The sequence below is a fragment of the Sorghum bicolor genome, chromosome 5 (genome assembly GCF_000003195.3).
Source record: "Sorghum bicolor cultivar BTx623 chromosome 5, Sorghum_bicolor_NCBIv3, whole genome shotgun sequence".
NCBI classification, from domain to species: Eukaryota; Viridiplantae; Streptophyta; class Magnoliopsida; order Poales; family Poaceae; genus Sorghum; species Sorghum bicolor.
Genome location: NC_012874.2, coordinates 2,519,670 through 2,526,212, shown reverse-complemented (window position 1 = coordinate 2,526,212; position 6,543 = coordinate 2,519,670).

Below are 6,543 nucleotides of genomic sequence, written 5' to 3'. Positions count from 1 at the left end.
GTAGGCGGCACGTGTGCTGCGTGGCCATCGGCAGCAGCAGCCAGCAGGGCGCAGCTGTGCAGGGAGCAGAGCCGGCGGCGCGTGCGGGCCAGGGCCAGCGGCGCGTGCGGGCGTGCGCGTGGTCACCGGCAGCAACGGCCAGCAGGGCGCATCCGCGCAGGGAGCAGAGCCGGCGGCGCGTGCGGGCGTGCGCGTGCTGCACGGCGTGAGGAGCAGCGCTTGCGGTCTCCAGAGAGAAAAAGGTAGTTGCTGTTGCAAAAAAAAAGAGAAAAAAAAGAAAAGGAGATTGGTGGGCTGCTCTGTGAGTAAAAGTGGAGGCATTTGCCACTCGTACGTATTGAGGTGATTTGGACTTGCTTGTGGTGAAGCTGATTTGGGGAGTAAGATGGATACAGGAAAAGAGTTAGGGAAGCCAGGAGATGGTGAGGGTAATAGTGGAGGTGATCCGCTAGTTACTAAGGCTGAGTTGAAAGAGGAGATAAAGTTGATGATTCAGGACTCGTAGAGATGAATTTGATTGGTCCTAGAGAGGTACGTGAACTTAAATTGGAACTCATTCCAAATGATGTGAAGTTGGAGGGAAGTAGGAACTATTTGAGCTGGTCTAGAAGAGTGCAAGTGATATTAGGAGGAAAAGGGGTAGAGAATTATTTGAAGGAGGATTGCGTTGAGCCGGCTAACAAGCTTAGCCCTGAATGGAGAGTTTGGCATACAACAAACTCTACCATAGTGGCATGGTTACTGGCATCCATGTCACCATCGGTTAGTAAAGTGGTGGAAGCTATGCACACTGCAGCATAAATTTGGAAAACCCTGAGTAACAGGTACTCCAAGCTGGGGAATGTGATGGTGATGATGGAGATTCAGAATAAGGCCGATGCAGTGAAACAGGGAGGACGATCAGTGGAGCAATATGCTAGTGAGTTGCAGTACTTATGGGGAGAGCTGGATCACTATGCTCCACTCAATATGAGAGATCCACAGGATGCCCGTGATGTTCAGAAGTGGGTAGAGGACAGGAGGGTGACTCATTTTCTGAAGAATGAAAGCCCTAGTTTGGTTTTGGATAATTGATGAAACCCTAAGTACTAACCTCTATACTAAGTGTGTGTAGACTTAATAAGGTTGGTACATGCCAAGTGATGGAGCAAGTGATGATCATGGTGATGATGGTGATGACCACAAGATGATCAAGTGCTCAACTTGGAAAAGAAGAAAGAGAAAAACAAACCCTATGGAGATCAAGGCAAAGGTATTGCTTAGGGTTTTGGTTTTAGTGATCAAGACACCATAGAGGGTGTGATCACATTTAGGATAGATAGCCGTACTATAAAGAGGGGAATTCTTTGGCTAAGCGGTTATCAAGTGCCACTAGGTGTCATTGTTCATGTGTATGCATTTAGAACCTAGTGAGCTAACTTAACTCCTTCGAAGAAAAATGATTGTGAAAATGCTAACACACGTGCACTTGTTGGTTTACACATTGTGGTGTTGGCACACTTTGAGATGGGAGTTGAAGTTTGAAGGGTTGAGAGAGGATGGGTTCCTCTCTCCCTCCCGCCGAGCTTGCGAGGCGGGATTCGGCGCTTTTCGAGAAAATGAAGTGCATATTTTCTATTGCGCCGGAGGGAAATTTGGTGAAGTCGCGGGAGTGTTTCTCGCTGAGAAAACACTCACCGGACGCTGGCTTAGAGGCACCGGACGCTGTGTCTGAGCGTCCGGTGTGCAGACAGTGCCTGGCCCAGCTAGGGTAAGGCACCGGACGATAGGCACCGGACGCTGGCTTGAGCGTCCGGTGGTGCGCGTCCGGTGTGCGGGCATTTTGCGACCCTCTCTGCGTATGGGTCCGGTGAGCACCGGACGCTGAGGGTGCGTCCGGTGGCTTGCGTCCGGTGAACCTGCGAGTTTGCGGAACTCTCTGCGCATGAGTCCGGTGTGCACCGGACGCGTCCGGTGCTAACTTGCTCAGCGTCCGGTGCTCTGCAGGTTACCGTTAGGCTCTGACACGCGGCTGTTGTTGGAGCACCGGACGCTGGTGTTGAGCGTCCGGTGCCCCTTTAAGAGCGTCCGGTGACCCCGAGTTTTTGCCCAGTGAAAGAGCCAACGGCTCTATTTGTTTGAGGGGCTATTTATATGTGTTTGGCCGGCTTGGGGCTTACTCTCTTGGCATTCTAGCATACTTGACATCCTTGTGAGCCTAAGCAAACACCTCTCACTCATCTCCTTTGTAGATTAAACATCTTTGTGAGATTGGGAGTGATTCCAAGTGCATTTGCTTGAGTGATTGCATCTAGTGGCACTTGGGGATCGTTTTAGCTGCGGTTTTCTTGTTACTCTTGGTGGTTGCCACCACCTAGACGGCTTGGAGCAGCGGAGGAGGATTGGCACGAGTTGGTGATTGTTCGTGGCCATCTCCCGGTGATTGTGAGAGGTTTGTGCCTACCTCGGCGGAGTGCCAAAGGCAACATTAGTGGATTGCTCGTGTCATTGAGCTACCTCACTTGTGGGTAGGTTCTTGTGGTGTCCTAGTGAGGACGAGGTTCGTGCTACACCTCTTAGCCACCGAACCACCAAGTGTTGGTCGACACAACGGGGACGTAGCGTGCCGGCAAGCACGTGAACCTCGGGAGAAAAATTGTGTGTCTCCATTGTGATTGTTCATTGGATTTCTCCCGGTGATTGGACTTCATATTATTGATTGGTTCATCCCCTCTACGCGGCGGTATAAAGTTCAAACCATCTCTTTTACATTCCCGCAAACTAGAGTAGCTTACTTACTTGTATAGAAACTTTAGGTAGCTTTCTAGTGTAAGTAGTGACATAGCTCTTGTATGCCTAGTGATTATATCAACTAGAATTGTTGGATAAGTGGCTTGCAAACTCCCCATTAGAGCTAGAGCAAAAAGCTTTGCTTTGTTATTTACTAACCTCTTGCTCTAGTGAGTTTGTAGAATTTTTAAATAGGCTATTCACCCCCCCTCTAGCCATATTAGGACCTTTCAAAGAACTTGGATCCAGAGTTTGAGAGTAGGAGGGCTGCTTTCTGTCATCAAGATAGTTTACCTACTATGGAGGAGGCTGTATCAGCCATGGTTATTGAGGAGAGTAGGCTTCGGATGATGAGTGGTGACCATCCTGTGAAGTCAGCCTACTCCAGTATGGCAGAGAGATTGTGTTACAACTGTGGAGAGAAGGGACATATGAGTTACAATTGTCCTCTCCCAAAAACCTATGGGGGTAGGAGTGGAACTCGAGGAGGTCGTGGTGGTGCTCGTGGCGACCAAGGAGGTCGTGGTGGTCGAGGTGGAGGACGTGCAGGAGGACGTGGCAGAGGCCGTGGTGTTCCTCAAGCCAATGCAGCCATTGAGGGTTCTACCACAGAGAGTGGTCCTCAAGTTAATGTTGAGATTCAGTCCCTCACCTTAACTGGAGAACAAGTCAAGCAGTGGGAACAATGGCAGAAGCTTAAGGCATCTGAAGCGTCCAGTACTACTCCAGTTGGTTCTGTGATTGACACCACCAGTCACTTTGGTAACTTTGCCAACTATGCCCACTTGGGCAAAGGTACTCAGGCACAGGCACTGGCATCCACATGTAGGCATGACATAGAATGGGTCATTGATTCAGGAGCTTCCAAGCACGTCACAGGCATATCTAGCTCTTTTAAAACATATACCCCACATTCCTATTCTGAGACTATTCAAACTGCTGATGGTACCTCTCAACCCATTCATGGTGTAGGATCTATAGAGTGCACTCCATCTCTTCATTTATCTTCTGTTTTGCATGTCCCTTCCTTCCCAGTCAATCTACTCTCTGTTGGCTCTCTTATTGACCAGTTCAAATGCATCGTTATATTTGATGAAAATTTTTGTATCCTTCAGGAGAAGAGGACCGGGAAAGTGATTGGGACTGGAGTCAGGCGTAATGGGTTGTGGTTCATCAACCAAGAACAGTCAGCGTTGGCAGCAGATACTAGAGCACAGGAGAGGGAGATCTACTTGCTTCATGGCCGGTTAGGACATGTACCTTTTGAAAGCTTGAATAAATTATATCCCAATGCTTTTAAGGGTGTAGACATAAAGAAACTTGTGTGTGATGCATGTGAACTTGGGAAGCATACAAGGACAACTTATCCTAGTATTGGCCTCCGAAGTGTGAACCTTTTATGTTAATACATTCTGATGTTTGGGGTCCATGCTCAGTGACATCTGTGAGTGGATTTAAGTGGTTTGTCACTTTTATTGACTGCTATACACGTATGGCATGGATTTACATGCTTAGGGGTAAGCATGAGGTCCTCAGGTGTTTCCAAGATTTTCATAAATTAGTTGCAAACCAATTCAATACTAGGATTCGGATTCTCCGAACCGATAATGGAAAGGAGTATGTGAATAATGATTTTGGGGCGTATCTTTCGGAACATGGGATTATACATCAAACTACTTGTCCTAATACCCCACCACAAAATGGTGTAGCTGAGCGGAAGAATCGACACTTGTTAGAGGTCGCAAGGTCAATCATGTTTCAGATGAATGTGCCCAAGTATCTCTGGAGTGAAACGGTGCTAACAGCAGCATATTTAATCAATCGTATGCCATCTAGGATTCTTGGTTTGAAGTCACCTGTAGAGCTGTTGCTGGGACAACAAGAGTTTAAAGTACCTCCAAAGGTGTTTGGTTGTGTGTGCTTTGTCAGGGACCATAGACCGTTGGTTGGTAAATTGGACCCTCAGGCGGTGAAGTGTATTTTTGTTGGCTATTCTTCTACACAAAAGGGTTATAAGTGTTGGGACCCTATTGGCAGAAAATTGTTTGTGAGTATGGATGTGACGTTTAGGGAGTCTGAACCATACTACACAAAGCCATGTGATCTTGATCCGCTCTTAGAGGAATTCTCTTCAGTCACTGACGGTGACTGTAGAGAGGGGGAGAATGAAGGAGCTAATGCTCAAAGAGAGGTGATTGTTGGTACCATCCCATGTTCAATGGGTAGGTCTGAAACTCAGGAGGCAATTCATCAGGATAATGTGAATAATGGTGACTGTGAAGGAGAAGAGATAGTTGGCGATGAGGTGGTTGGTGATGGGAATGAGGAGATAATCGATGAAGTAAGTGAAGAGGTGAATGTTGGGATTCAAAAGGAACCAATTGTGTACCAGAGGAGACGGTTCAGGAGTCAGGAGCAACAAGCAGTTGCAAAGGAAGCAATAGTGTACCAAAGGAGACGGAGTCAGGGGGAGCAAATCAGTGGACCACAGCCTCAACAGCCTGCTACACCAGTCCCAAGTCACTCCTCGGACCTCCCTCCATCAAGTGGTAATGTCCCTCCTAACCCTGAACATGTAGAGCTACCTCTTGCACAACGTAGGGATACTAGATCTAATTTTGGAAAACCACCTGTTCGTTATGGTTTTGAACATCCTAGTACAGATCATGACATTGCCAACTTCCTCTCCTATTCTCGTCTTTCACCTGCATATAGAGCATTTGTTGCATCTTTACAAACAGTGCCTATTCCAAAGGACTGGAGGTGTGCAAGACAGGATCCTAACTGGAATGCAGCTATGAGAGAAGAGATGCATGCTCTTCAGAAAAACAAGACTTGGGAATTGGTCCCACTTCCAAGAGGGAAAAAAGCTGTGGGCTGCAAGTGGGTCTTCACTGTGAAGCAAAACTCAAAAGGAGAGGTGGACAGATATAAGGCAAGACTGGTCGCAAAAGGCTATAGTCAAACATATGGCATTGATTATGATGAGACCTTTGCTCCTGTGGCAAAGATGAGTACTGTTAGAACCTTAATCTCCTGTGCAGTGAACTTTGGATGGCCTCTACATCAAATGGATGTGAAGAATGCATTTCTTCATGGTGATTTACAAGAAGAAGTATACATAGAAATCCCACCGGGGTTTGCGAATAGTCAAACTGTTGGGAAGGTGTGTAGACTTAAAAAGTCACTCTATGGACTGAAGCAATCACCTCGAGCATGGTTTGACAGGTTTAGAAGAGCGGTCTGTGGCATGGGCTACACTCAATGTAATGGTGACCATACAGTCTTCTACAAGCATAGAGGAACATTTATCACCATTATGGCTGTATATGTGGATGATATTGTAATTACAGGAGACGATGTGGAGGAAATCAAATGTTTGAAGAAGAATCTGGGAAAGGCATTTGAAGTAAAGGATCTTGGACCACTAAGGTATTTCCTTGGGATTGAGATTGCCAGGTTGCCTAAGGGGATAATTCTCTCTCAAAGGAAATATGTCCTTGATCTGTTGGCTGAAACTGGTATGCTTGGTTGTCGGCCATGTAGTACTCCTATTGATAAAAATCATCAAATCAGTGCCCAGTGTGGAGATTCGGTGAACAAAGAAACGTATCAAAGATTGGTGGGAAGACTGATATACTTGTGTCATACAAGACTTGACATTTCCTATGCAGTGAGTGTGGTGAGCAGGTATATGCATGATCCAAGAACAGGACATATGGAAGTTGTTACATGATTTTGAGGTATCTAAAGGGAACCCCTGGGAGAGGGTTA